Raw genomic sequence first — 15,275 nt, forward strand, 5'->3', positions numbered from 1 at the left:
GGAATAATTATGGTCATTATATACAAATGCAAATGAGATGATATGAATAGGATGTATGATTAGGGGTTAGGTGCTCAAGAAGATGATATGGGGTATGACAACAGTCCTCTCCTCGAGCAATCAAATGCTCTAACAACCAACTCACTCGGTTTGATTACTAGACATTAACTCGGATAACAAACTCTTGGTCCCCGGGGAGATTACCTCGTGAAGGGTCGTACGAGAACCTCAATTAATGGTAGACTCTCTTAGAGGTATTGATGATCGTCGAAGTTACAACTTCAGGATCCCTATCTCCATTAGACTTCGGGACCCCAAGACCCCATTTTTAGAACATTTAACCTTGGTTGGGCTAGACCGATGATCGTGTAGTCTAGATCCCCGGGGAGCTTTCCTCGCGAGGGACGATACAGAGATCTCACTAAGAGTAGATTTCCATGATGGAGATGTCGACTGGCAAGTAAATTGACATAATAGGTAGGCAGTCAAGGGAGTCCATGACTATAAGGGCATTGTCTTACACCCAATCTCTCAGAAGCCCTAGATCTTTGAAAGTGAGAACCCATGTTTGAAAATCAGTAATTACTAAACCTAAACCCTCGTCACAGTAATCTCGGACCTATGAACCACATGCCTATGTTTCATGGAAACTAATAAAAACTATCCATGCATGCACTCATGAACATTCATACATCATTAATCAATAAGAAAAGCTCTTAAGGATTTTGTTTGTTTAAATGCAAGAAATAAAAAAAAATCTACGAACACAGTCGTGGATCACACGGGTAGTAAAACCTTCTCTTTCAAATTCAAGACTCCATATATTGACATCTTGAAGGTCCTTTTCTCTAGGGTAACGTCCCTCAATCCTAGCGATCCTAGCCCTCTCTTTTATCCACGCAAAGTAGGGTTCCTTGGCTAGGATGTTCTTCTTGCCCCAGACTTGGTCAATCCAAATTATGCTTGTCCAAGTTCTTGTTACTCTCTTCATAGTTTGACAAAAAAAATCAGAGCTCCGTAGTTCGGAGTAGAAAATGTTTGTGAGTTTGGTTGATTTTACCTTTTAGAAAGGGGTTTTCGTAGAGGGTGCCTTAAGGCACAAAAATTAGGTTTGATAGGTTGTGTTGATCTTACCCTAAACAAGGGTTTATTGAAAATAATTTCTGATTAGTTTGCACTAAAGTCTAGGGGGGCAGGTGAATATTCTAGACAATAAGGCAGAATGCTCCATTCTCACTCATTTTCCACCACTTAAGCCTCGTGGCGCACAATATTAATTGTAGTTATTAAATGTTTTGAATTTGATTAAGAAGAATCTGCTTGAAGTTGGATAAGGGTTAGTTTGTTTGAAACAACCTGCTGCAGAATCTGCTTTTTGCCATTTTGTACAAAGAGTGATTTCTTGCACATGGAGTCGAGTTATTGGCTTGGAGAGGATTTGGCATGCATGATGACCTTGATTCATACGTCAATACCATTTTTTATATGTTTCTGTACCATTGGGACCAAAAGACGTGAGTTAGAAGGCTTGGCATCTTGACTTGCACATTCGGACTGGTGTGCAATTGGCTTGTGCGCCGAGACAAAACACCAACTTTGAAGCAAGGCCAAATAAAAATGGCTCGTGCACTTTGCTTCAATTTTGGGTCATTTATTATTTGCTATGAACTTGATTGAATGCAAAAAGAACCGTGTTAAAAGGGCTTGTGGTTTGGAAATTGCAAGGTGTTAAAGTAGAGGTCATGACATGATTTTAGGGCATGTTGGACCAACTTGGCCAATAGCAAAATTGAAGCATTTCCTCAATTAATTAGGTCTTGGACCTTGAAAAAAAATTGAGAGGAGGTTATTTGGGACATTTTTCTTGAAGTCGAATTAAAAAATATTAAAAAATGAAGAAGTTATGGTCATTGGAACTTCCCATAGGCCATTCTTGCTAAATAATGACCGGCCACCATGGCCTAGTTTTAGGGTTTTTGTGATTTCTTGCTTTTCAAGCCAAGGTGATGGATGTTTTAAGTTCATATGATCATATCATGATGGGAAATGAAGTTTGGACTTTTTTGGAATTATTTTAGGTCAAATTGGTGGGTGGATCAAGTCATGGAAAGTTGAAAAATCAAGTATAAACGAAATACCTGCAACATGGATTGGATGGATGTTTCAATGGTTGGTTGTGTTTGTAATAGACATAAAATGATGTTGTTGATGTTGAATGAGTGGTAGGGTGATTTGATGGCCAAAAATGAGGAATGCCAATGATCAAAGAAACTCAAACTAGGGTTTCTTGAGCGACAAGTTTCATCAAGAACCATGGACAGAAGAATTAGGGTTTGAAGTGTGGGGATCCTATTGAGATGTTTAAAGGGTATGGGGCATGAAAAAAATTTGAATTTGAGGGATCCTCGATGCCAAGGTCAATATCCATGGTGAAACATAACTTGTGAAAGCCAAATGAGGGAACTTGGGTTTGGTCCTTATGTGACTAGATGACTCTTGAAACTTCTTTAAAAAGGGGACTCACCACCCAAATTGGGTTTGGGGAGTGAGTGGGATTCATGAGTGGTCCTCTTAGCTTTGTGGGATGCTTGAGGATGATAATGGGGTAAAGGTGGCTTGGGCACACCTCCACATGGCAAGAGGCTCTAAGCTTTTGCAGATGAATCTCATGCCTTGGGCTTAGGAATAATTATGGTCATTATATACAAATGCAAATGAGATGATATGAATAGGATGTATGATTAGGGGTTAGGTGCTCAAGAAGATGATATGGGGTATGACAACAGTCCTCTCCTCGAGCAATCAAATGCTCTAACAACCAACTCACTCGGTTTGATTACTAGACATTAACTCGGATAACAAACTCTTGGTCCCCGGGGAGATTACCTCGTGAAGGGTCGTACGAGAACCTCAATTAATGGTAGACTCTCTTAGAGGTATTGATGATCGTCGAAGTTACAACTTCAGGATCCCTATCTCCATTAGACTTCGGGACCCCAAGACCCCATTTTTAGAACATTTAACCTTGGTTGGGCTAGACCGATGATCGTGTAGTCTAGATCCCCGGGGAGCTTTCCTCGCGAGGGACGATACAGAGATCTCACTAAGAGTAGATTTCCATGATGGAGATGTCGACTGGCAAGTAAATTGACATAATAGGTAGGCAGTCAAGGGAGTCCATGACTATAAGGGCATTGTCTTACACCCAATCTCTCAGAAGCCCTAGATCTTTGAAAGTGAGAACCCATGTTTGAAAATCAGTAATTACTAAACCTAAACCCTCGTCACAGTAATCTCGGACCTATGAACCACATGCCTATGTTTCATGGAAACTAATAAAAACTATCCATGCATGCACTCATGAACATTCATACATCATTAATCAATAAGAAAAGCTCTTAAGGATTTTGTTTGTTTAAATGCAAGAAATAAAAAAAAATCTACGAACACAGTCGTGGATCACACGGGTAGTAAAACCTTCTCTTTCAAATTCAAGACTCCATATATTGACATCTTGAAGGTCCTTTTCTCTAGGGTAACGTCCCTCAATCCTAGCGATCCTAGCCCTCTCTTTTATCCACGCAAAGTAGGGTTCCTTGGCTAGGATGTTCTTCTTGCCCCAGACTTGGTCAATCCAAATTATGCTTGTCCAAGTTCTTGTTACTCTCTTCATAGTTTGACAAAAAAAATCAGAGCTCCGTAGTTCGGAGTAGAAAATGTTTGTGAGTTTGGTTGATTTTACCTTTTAGAAAGGGGTTTTCGTAGAGGGTGCCTTAAGGCACAAAAATTAGGTTTGATAGGTTGTGTTGATCTTACCCTAAACAAGGGTTTATTGAAAATAATTTCTGATTAGTTTGCACTAAAGTCTAGGGGGGCAGGTGAATATTCTAGACAATAAGGCAGAATGCTCCATTCTCACTCATTTTCCACCACTTAAGCCTCGTGGCGCACAATATTAATTGTAGTTATTAAATGTTTTGAATTTGATTAAGAAGAATCTGCTTGAAGTTGGATAAGGGTTAGTTTGTTTGAAACAACCTGCTGCAGAATCTGCTTTTTGCCATTTTGTACAAAGAGTGATTTCTTGCACATGGAGTCGAGTTATTGGCTTGGAGAGGATTTGGCATGCATGATGACCTTGATTCATACGTCAATACCATTTTTTATATGTTTCTGTACCATTGGGACCAAAAGACGTGAGTTAGAAGGCTTGGCATCTTGACTTGCACATTCGGACTGGTGTGCAATTGGCTTGTGCGCCGAGACAAAACACCAACTTTGAAGCAAGGCCAAATAAAAATGGCTCGTGCACTTTGCTTCAATTTTGGGTCATTTATTATTTGCTATGAACTTGATTGAATGCAAAAAGAACCGTGTTAAAAGGGCTTGTGGTTTGGAAATTGCAAGGTGTTAAAGTAGAGGTCATGACATGATTTTAGGGCATGTTGGACCAACTTGGCCAATAGCAAAATTGAAGCATTTCCTCAATTAATTAGGTCTTGGACCTTGAAGAAAAAATTGAGAGGAGGTTATTTGGGACATTTTTCTTGAAGTCGAATTTAAAAATATTAAAAAATGAAGAAGTTATGGTCATTGGAACTTCCCATAGGCCATTCTTGCTAAATAATGACCGGCCACCATGGCCTAGTTTTAGGGTTTTTGTGATTTCTTGCTTTTCAAGCCAAGGTGATGGATGTTTTAAGTTCATATGATCATATCATGATGGGAAATGAAGTTTGGACTTTTTTGGAATTATTTTAGGTCAAATTGGTGGGTGGATCAAGTCATGGAAAGTTGAAAAATCAAGTATAAACGAAATACCTGCAACATGGGTTGGATGGATGTTTCAATGGTTGGTTGTGTTTGTAATAGACATAAAATGATGTTGTTGATGTTGAATGAGTGGTAGGGTGATTTGATGGCCAAAAATGAGGAATGCCAATGATCAAAGAAACTCAAACTAGGGTTTCTTGAGCGACAAGTTTCATCAAGAACCATGGACAGAAGAATTAGGGTTTGAAGTGTGGGGATCCTATTGAGATGTTTAAAGGGTATGGGGCATGAAAAAAATTTGAATTTGAGGGATCCTCGATGGCAAGGTCAATATCCATGGTGAAACAAGACTTGTGAAAGCCAAATGAGGGAACTTGGGTTTGGTCCTTATGTGACTAGATGACTCTTGAAACTTCTTTAAAAAGGGGACTCACCACCCAAATTGGGTTTGGGGAGTGAGTGGGATTCATGAGTGGTCCTCTTAGCTTTGTGGGATGCTTGAGGATGATAATGGGGTAAAGGTGGCTTGGGCACACCTCCACATGGCAAGAGGCTCTAAGCTTTTGCAGATGAATCTCATGCCTTGGGCTTAGGAATAATTATGGTCATTATATACAAATGCAAATGAGATGATATGAATAGGATGTATGATTAGGGGTTAGGTGCTCAAGAAGATGATATGGGGTATGACAACAGTCCTCTCCTCGAGCAATCAAATGCTCTAACAACCAACTCACTCGGTTTGATTACTAGACATTAACTCGGATAACAAACTCTTGGTCCCCGGGGAGATTACCTCGTGAAGGGTCGTACGAGAACCTCAATTAATGGTAGACTCTCTTAGAGGTATTGATGATCGTCGAAGTTACAACTTCAGGATCCCTATCTCCATTAGACTTCGGGACCCCAAGACCCCATTTTTAGAACATTTAACCTTGGTTGGGCTAGACCGATGATCGTGTAGTCTAGATCCCCGGGGAGCTTTCCTCGCGAGGGACGATACAGAGATCTCACTAAGAGTAGATTTCCATGATGGAGATGTCGACTGGCAAGTAAATTGACATAATAGGTAGGCAGTCAAGGGAGTCCATGACTATAAGGGCATTGTCTTACACCCAATCTCTCAGAAGCCCTAGATCTTTGAAAGTGAGAACCCATGTTTGAAAATCAGTAATTACTAAACCTAAACCCTCGTCACAGTAATCTCGGACCTATGAACCACATGCCTATGTTTCATGGAAACTAATAAAAACTATCCATGCATGCACTCATGAACATTCATACATCATTAATCAATAAGAAAAGCTCTTAAGGATTTTGTTTGTTTAAATGCAAGAAATAAAAAAAAATCTACGAACACAGTCGTGGATCACACGGGTAGTAAAACCTTCTCTTTCAAATTCAAGACTCCATATATTGACATCTTGAAGGTCCTTTTCTCTAGGGTAACGTCCCTCAATCCTAGCGATCCTAGCCCTCTCTTTTATCCACGCAAAGTAGGGTTCCTTGGCTAGGATGTTCTTCTTGCCCCAGACTTGGTCAATCCAAATTATGCTTGTCCAAGTTCTTGTTACTCTCTTCATAGTTTGACAAAAAAAATCAGAGCTCCGTAGTTCGGAGTAGAAAATGTTTGTGAGTTTGGTTGATTTTACCTTTTAGAAAGGGGTTTTCGTAGAGGGTGCCTTATGGCACAAAAATTAGGTTTGATAGGTTGTGTTGATCTTACCCTAAACAAGGGTTTATTGAAAATAATTTCTGATTAGTTTGCACTAAAGTCTAGGGGGGCAGGTGAATATTCTAGACAATAAGGCAGAATGCTCCATTCTCACTCATTTTCCACCACTTAAGCCTCGTGGCGCACAATATTAATTGTAGTTATTAAATGTTTTGAATTTGATTAAGAAGAATCTGCTTGAAGTTGGATAAGGGTTAGTTTGTTTGAAACAACCTGCTGCAGAATCTGCTTTTTGCCATTTTGTACAAAGAGTGATTTCTTGCACATGGAGTCAAGTTATTGGCTTGGAGAGGATTTGGCATGCATGATGACCTTGATTCATACGTCAATACCATTTTTTATATGTTTCTGTACCATTGGGACCAAAAGACGTGAGTTAGAAGGCTTGGCATCTTGACTTGCACATTCGGACTGGTGTGCAATTGGCTTGTGCGCCGAGACAAAACACCAACTTTGAAGCAAGGCCAAATAAAAATGGCTCGTGCACTTTGCTTCAATTTTGGGTCATTTATTATTTGCTATGAACTTGATTGAATGCAAAAAGAACCGTGTTAAAAGGGCTTGTGGTTTGGAAATTGCAAGGTGTTAAAGTAGAGGTCATGACATGATTTTAGGGCATGTTGGACCAACTTGGCCAATAGCAAAATTGAAGCATTTCCTCAATTAATTAGGTCTTGGACCTTGAAGAAAAAATTGAGAGGAGGTTATTTGGGACATTTTTCTTGAAGTCGAATTTAAAAATATTAAAAAATGAAGAAGTTATGGTCATTGGAACTTCCCCTAGGCCATTCTTGCTAAAGTGTGACCGGCCACCATGGCCTAGTTTTAGGGTTTTTGTGATTTCTTGCTTTTCAAGCCAAGGTGATGGATGTTTTAGGTTCATATGATCATATCATGATGGGAAATGAAGTTTGGACTTTTTTGGAATTATTTTAGGTCAAATTGGTGGGTGGATCAAGTCATGGAAAGTTGAAAAATCAAGTATAAACGAAATACCTGCAACATGGATTGGATGGATGTTTCAATGGTTGGTTGTGTTTGTAATGGACATAAAATGATGTTGTTGATGTTGAATGAGTGGTAGGGTGATTTGATGGCCAAAAATGAGGAATGCCAATGATCAAAGAAACTCAAACTAGGGTTTCTTGAGCGACAAGTTTCATCAAGAACCATGGACAGAAGAATTAGGGTTTGAAGTTTAGGGATCCTATTGAGATGTTTAAAGGGTATGGGGCATGAAAAAATTTTGAATTTGAGGGATCCTCGATGCCAAGGTCAATATCCATGGTGAAACATAACTTGTGAAAGCCAAATGAGGGAACTTGGGTTTGGTCCTTATGTGACTAGATGACTCTTGAAACTTCTTTAAAAAGGGGACTCACCACCCAAATTGGGTTTGGGAAGTGAGTGGGATTCATGAGTGGTCCTCTTAGCTTTGTGGGATGCTTGAGGATGATAATGGGGTAAAGGTGGCTTGGGCACACCTCCACATGGCAAGAGGCTCTAAGGTTTTGCAGATGAATCTCATGCCTTGGGCTTAGGAATAATTATGGTCATTATATACAAATGCAAATGAGATGATATGAATGGGATGTATGATTAGGGGTTAGGTGCTCAAGAAGATGATATGGGGTAGGGAAAATTTGAGGGTATGACAACAGTCCTCTCCTCGAGCAATCAAATGCTCTAACAACCAACTCACTCGGTTTGATTACTAGACATTCATTCGGATAACAAACTCTTGGTCCCTGGGGAGATTACCTCGTGAAGGTTTGTACGATAACCTCAATTAGTGGCCGACTCTCTTAGAGGTATTGATGATCGTCGAGGTTACGGCTTCAGGATCCCTATCTCCATTAGAGTTCGGGACCCCAAGACCCCCTTTTTAGAACATTTAACCTTGGTCGGGCTAGACCGTTGATCGTGTAGTCTAGATCCCCAAGGATCTTTCCTCGCGAGGGACGATACGGAGATCTCACTAAGAGTAGATTTCTTTGATGGAGATGTCGACTGGCAAGTAAATTGACATAAGTGGGAGGCAGTCAAGGGAGTCCATGACTCTAAGAGTAGTGTCTTACGCCCAATCTCTCAAAAGACCTAGATCTTTGAAAGTGAGAACCCATGTTTGAAAAGTAGTCATTACTAAACCTAAACCCTCATCACAGTAATCCCCGACCTATGAACCACATGCCTATGTTTCATGGAAACTAATAAAAACTATCCATGCATGCACTCATGAACATTCATACATCATTAATTAATAAGAAAAGCTCTTAAGGATTTTGTTTGTTTAAACGCAAGAAATAAAAAAAAATCTACGAACACAGTCGTGGATCACACGGCTAGGAAAACCTTCTCTTTCAGATTCACGGCTCCATATATTGACATTTCGAAGGTCCTTTTCTCTAGGGTAACGTCCCTCAATCCTAGCGATCGTAGCCCTCTCTTTTGCCCACGCAAAGTAAGGTTCCTTGGCTAGGATGTTCTTCTTGCCCCAGTCTTGGTCAATCCAAATTATTCTTGTCCAAGTTCTTGTTACTCTCTTCATAATTTGACAAAAATATTCAGAGCTCCGTAGTTCGGAGTAGAAAATGTTTGTGAGTTTGGTTGATTTTACCTTTTAGAAAGGGGTTTTCGTAGAGGGTTCCCTAAGGCACAAAAATTAGGTTTGATAGGTTGTGTTTATTTTACCCTAAACAAGGGTTTATTGAAAATAATTTCTGATTAATTTGCACTAAAGTCTAGGGGCGCAGGTGAATATTCTAGACAATAAGGCAGAATGCTCCATTTTCACTCATTTTCCACCACTTAAGCCTCGTGGCGCAGAATATTAATTGTAGTTATTAAATGTTTTAATTTGATTAAGAAAAATTTGATTGACGTTGGATCAAGGGTTAGTTTGTTTGAAACAACCTACTACAGAAATTGCTTTTTGCCATTTTGTACAAAGAGTGATTTCTTGCACATGGGGTCGAGTTATTGGCTTGGAGAGGATTTGGCACGCATGATGACCTTGATTCATACGTGAATACCATTTTTTATATGTTTATGTACCATTGGGACCAAAATAAGTGAGTTAGAAGGCTTGGCATGTTGACTTGCACATTCAGACTAGTGTACAATTGGCTTGTGCACCAAGACAAAACACCAACTTTGAACCAAGGCCAAATAAAAATGGCTCGTGCACTTTGCTTCAATTTTGGGTCATTTATTCTTTGCTATGAACTTGATTGAATGCAAAAAGAATCGTGTCAAAAGGGCTTGTGGTTTGGAAATTGCAAGGTGTTAAAGTAGAGGTCATGACATGATTTTAGGGCATGTTGGACCAACTTGGCCAATAGCAAATTTGAAGCATTTCCTCAATTAATTAGGTCTTGGAACTTGTAATTTTTTTGGAGAGGAGGTTATTTGGGACATTTTTCTCGAAGTCGAATTTAAAAATATTAAAAAATGAAGAAGTTATGGTCATTGGAACTTCCCATAGGCCATGCTTGCCAAAGTGTGACCGACCACCATGGCCTAGTTTTAGGGTTTTTGTGATTTCTTGCTTTTCAAGCCACGTTGATGGATGTTTTAAGTTCATATGATCATATCATGATGAGAAATGAAGTTTGGACTGTTTTGGAATTATTTTAGGTCAAATTGGTGGTGGATCAAGTCATGGAAAGTTGAAAAATCAAGTATGAACGAACTACCCGCAACATAGATTGGATGGATATTTCAATGGTTGGTTGTGTTTGTAATGGACATGAAATGATGTTGTTGATGTTGAATGAGTGGTAGGGTGATTGGATGGCAAAAATGAGGAATGTCAATGATCAAACACTACGCCAAATAAGGGAAAAGAGGGCGCTTTTTTTGGCCTATAACAGCGCTTTAAAGCGCCCTCTAATCTGGCGCTGGCATAGGTAAAGACAGCGCTTTTTTTCCTAGTGAAAGCGCTGTCTAAAGTGGCTCTTTAAGCCCTTTAAGGGCCACTTTAGAGGGCGCTTTTTCAAAAAAGCGCCCTCTAAAGTTGAAACATTTAAGGGGTTTAGAGGGCGCTTTTACTGGAAAGCGCCCTCTAAAGTGGAAACATTTAAGGGTTTAGAGGGCGCTTTCCAGTAAAAGCGCCCTCTAAACCCTTAAATGTTTCCACTTTAGAGGGCGCTTTCCAGTAAAAGCGCCCTCTAAAGTGGGTGGTTATTTAAATTTTTTTTTTTAAAAAGCGCTATATTTTTTTATTTATTTTAGACAACCTGTATATTGAAGCAGTACACCCAAAACTATATAATTTGAAGCCCTTTTTCACACATTGCATTCAACAAGCCTTATATACAGCAATCCATACATATAAAACTATATAATTTGAAGCCCTTTTTCACACATTGCATTCAACAAGCCATACATATACAACAATCCACTGATATATAATCGTTTAACTTCTAAAGATTCTATATACAACCAATTCATAACTTAAAAAGAAATAAAACTAAGTAGCAAAAGCATCTCTGAGATGTATGTTTTTTTTGCTAGCAGCAGTCTTCTTAGCAACAACCTCTTTTTGTTCAATATCAATAGCATGAACCTAAAATATCATAAAATTAGTTAGGTGATGTATAAGATCAAGAATTAACATTTTCTATGCATAAATATCATATAATTGTGTTTATACCTTTTTCTTTTTATGCAACTGACTCGATTTGCTGCGTAATCCCCTTATATTTTTGGTCCCTTATCTTTTGAAGATAGAATTGATATATGTTTAGATGGACATGTTCCATTGTCGTAGAGGGATACTTTCAAATATCCAGCACATCATCTACGCGAATGAGGCTTGACGACAATAGAGCATCTCCATCTAAACAAATATCAATTGATACTTTCGAGCATCCCTTGCCCCTTGCACGAATGATTGACTTCATAATAGCCATTTTTACCTGTAAAAAAGAAAACAATTAAAATCAGATGACAAATGTAAAAACAATTAAAATCATAAAAGTCATTTTACCTGTAATAAAGAAAACAATTAAAATCATTTGACCTGTACCTTTTTCACTAAGTTCTCTTTCTTTTCTTGGTTGGAATATGTTCTACATGTCTCTTAACAACACGGACGGTTGGATTGATCCAAATACCCTCATTATGATCATTCTCGTACCCCATTCTTATACCCCATTCTCGTACTCTCTCGACAATCGATTGGAAGACATCCATGTATTATCCATTACTAATTAGAATAAACAAAAAACAATTTCAGAAGAGTTCAAACACATTCGGACCTAGGTTTCTAATGATACTGGTGTTGACACAAAATCATATGTTCATAGGTCGTATAACCCTAACTACTGGGTAATGTAGTCCCATTGCATGCGCTATCATGGTCACTAAAAACCAACCGTCAATTTCCTAATAAACCCAAACTATTTAAATGACTATGGATATTGAAACTTTACAGGTCGAAACAAACGTAGCATAGACAACAATAACATAAAACAGAAATTGGGCAAAGCTAAAACAAAGCAATAACATAAAACAGAAATTGGGCAAAGCGTGTACCTTTGATTGGTAGAAGGAGGAAACGCGCAGTAATAATGTAGATCTAACAGAGGTGGAAGGAAAACGCCTTAGAACCCTAACGTGAAAAAGAACGAAAATAACTTTCCATGCCATAACAAAACGCGCAGTATGTTATAATTTTAATGTTTACCAAAGGGGACATTAGAGGGCGCTTGTGGAAAAAAAGCGCCCTCTAAAGGGGGCCTAAGAGGGCGCTTATGGAAGCGCTCTCTAAGGCTTTCCAGAAGCGCTTTATAAGCTGGAAATGCACATGGACGTTCATACAACATTAATCAAGTATGAACGTTTGGACTGTTTTGGAATTATTTTAGGTCAAATTGGTGGTGGATCAAGTCATGGAAAGTTGAAAAATCAAGTATGAACGAACTACCCGCAACATAGATTGGATGGATATTTCAATGGTTGGTTGTGTTTGTAATGGACATGAAATGATGTTGTTGATGTTGAATGAGTGGTAGGGTGATTGGATGGCAAAAAATGAGGATCAAAGGAACCTCAAACTAGGGTTTCTTGAGCGACAAGTTTCATCAAGGACCATGGACAGAAGAATTAGGATTTGAAGTGTAGGGATTGGTAATACCCCAAAATTTACCCTTCATTTTTCCTGGAAGCATACGCTTTACACCTCATGCATGCATTCATTTTTAGGTCATTTAGCATTTGTATTTCATCATGGCAATCTGAATCGGATCCAAGAAGCTTGAACATCCTCCAAGACACTTTGTGGGCTCTAATTAGATGACCAGTCAACACAAGGGAAAGACTTGAGTTACTTCCAACAGGTAACAGACCCGCCTATCAACCGAGGCCAAGGACCCCCGACCGGCGTTTCGACACTCTTTCAATGTCGTACGCTCAGTTGCTTTCTAGTCTTCAACAACTACAATTTGTGCACGCTAGGTGTAGCTTCCACTTTGGGGCACCTGGCCACAATATTGAGAACTGCAAAGCTTTTAAGCACGTAGTTCAGGACCTCATTGATTCAAAGGCCGTTAACTTTGCACCAGCTCCTAATGTCGTCAACAATCCCATGCCCCAGCATGGTGGAGCCAACGTTAACATGGTTGAAGGAGAAGTCAGATTAGTCTCTGTGGTCAACAATGAAGATGGGGATAGTGATTGTGATTGTGACATCGATAATTGGGTTCGTCCGAGGATCCAGGGTGAAGTTCTCAAGAATTGGTCTTCTGAGGAGATTGTCCAAGCCACTTGTCTGGAGGAGTAATTTTCTTTACTTATTCATGCATATCCAAGTCTTGCGTTCCGCCAGGGCGTAATGACTCATTGTAGGGCTCAGTTTTGGGCGAACATGTGACAGTCATGTATAAATAATAATACTCAAAATTATTAAATAAATGAATAAATAAATAATAATAATAATAATAATAATAATAATAATAATAATAATAATAATAATAATAATAATAATAATAATAATATCATACAATATCCTCATATCAAAACTACTATTTATGTGATTGATTTTGTCACAATTCAATATTAGTTAGAGAATTTTGAATCACAAAACATATTACAAAATTAAATAAAATTGCCACAAAACCTTAAGATGAGATAATTTTTTTATAAGCAAGATAATTGTATATATAAGGAAATAAGATGAGTTATTGCTTCAAAAGGAGATGAAAGTTATTGGAAATAGCATTGGGAAAATAAGATAGTCGTTAATTTTTCTCATGTTCAGTTTAAACCATTATAATAAAATATCTGCAACATGAATTATATAGAATATGCATCATTGCATACATTCAGTCTTCCAACTTTAGCAAAACGTCCCAGAAAAAAAAAAAAAAAAAAAAGGTGATGACAATGGTTTTAAGTCGTAGCAAAAAAAGGTAACGATAAAATATATGGGAGTGGTTTTAAGTTTCGTAGCAAAAAAAGGTAATGATAAAATATACCAGAGTGGTTTTAAGTTTCGTAGCAAAAAAAGGTAATGATAAAATATATGAGAGTGTTTAAAGTAGTAGCTAAAGAAAACCGTTCTCTTGTAACATACAAGAACGGTTTTGAGCCGTTGCATAAGTTTTTGTAAAAAAATATATATGCTACATCAATGAAATATTGAATTTGTTGTCTATTTATCTCTATAAAAACAATATTTTCAGGTTTCTGTTGTTGTTAAGGCCTAATCGGGCGTACCCGTCCAACCCGGTCCAACCCGGTCCGAAAACCCGGTCTCAGAAAAAATTGTTTTCTTTTTGACCTCTGAATTTATTGTCTATTTATCTCTATAAAAACAATATTTTCAGGTTTCTGTTGTTGTTAAGGCCTAATCGGGCGTACCCGTCCAACCCGGTCCAACCCGGTCCGAAAACCCGGTCTCAGAAAAAATTGTTTTCTTTTTGACCTCTGAATTTATTGTCTATTTATCTCTATAAAAACAATATTTTCAGGTTTCTGTTGTTGTTAAGGCCTAATCGGGCGTACCCGTCCAACCCGGTCCAACCCGGTCCGAAAACCCGGTCTAAGAAAAAATTGTTTTCTTTTTGACCTCTGAATTTATTGTCTATTTATCTCTATAAAAACAATATTTTCAGGTTTCTGTTGTTGTTAAGGCCTAATCGGGCGTACCCGTCCAACCCGGTCCAACCCGGTCCAACCCGGTCCAACCCGGTCCGAAAACCCGGTCTCAGAAAAAATTGTTTTCTTTTTGACCTCTGAATTTATTGTCTATTTATCTCTATAAAAACAATATTTTCAGGTTTCTGTTGTTGTTAAGGCCTAATCGGGCGTACCCGTCCAACCCGGTCCAACCCGGTCCAACCCGGTCCAACCCGGTCCGAAAACCCGGTCTCAGAAAAAATTGTTTTCTTTTTTACCTCTGAATTTATTGTCTATTTATCTCTATAAAAACAATATTTTCAGGTTTCTGTTGCTGTTAAGGCCTAATCGCGCGTATCCGTCCAACCCGGTCCAACCCGGTCCGAAAACCCGGTCTCAGGAAAAATTGTTTTCTTTTTGACCTCTTTCCATGCCATTTCAATAGAAAAAAATCAGCGTTCAAAGTCCCATACTCTTGGAAAGAGTTACGGGACACCACCCTCAAAACCCCAAATTCATCATTTTTCTATTTTTTATGATTTTTTTTCTGTTTTCACAGTTTCAAAAAATTCCGAAAAAATTCTCAAAATTCTTAATTGACTTAATTAGATTAAATATCATATTTTTGTATTTTTTTCCTTATATT

At 38.5% G+C, this 15,275-nt stretch overlaps 1 long non-coding RNA gene across 1 annotated transcript; it reads right to left on the bottom strand.

Annotated features, from left to right (window-relative positions):
* Positions 1-10,866: 10,866 nt before the first annotated feature.
* Positions 10,867-13,390, bottom strand: LOC127105523 (uncharacterized). The gene is made up of 4 exons (XR_007795031.1): positions 12,047-13,390; positions 11,538-11,717; positions 11,163-11,427; positions 10,867-11,075 (listed from the first exon to the last, which is right to left on the bottom strand). It is a non-coding gene; the product is annotated as an uncharacterized LOC127105523 (long non-coding RNA).
* Positions 13,391-15,275: the final 1,885 nt, after the last annotated feature.

Source organism: Lathyrus oleraceus, chromosome 7 (genome assembly GCF_024323335.1).
Source record: "Lathyrus oleraceus cultivar Zhongwan6 chromosome 7, CAAS_Psat_ZW6_1.0, whole genome shotgun sequence".
NCBI lineage: Eukaryota > Viridiplantae > Streptophyta > Magnoliopsida > Fabales > Fabaceae > Lathyrus > Lathyrus oleraceus.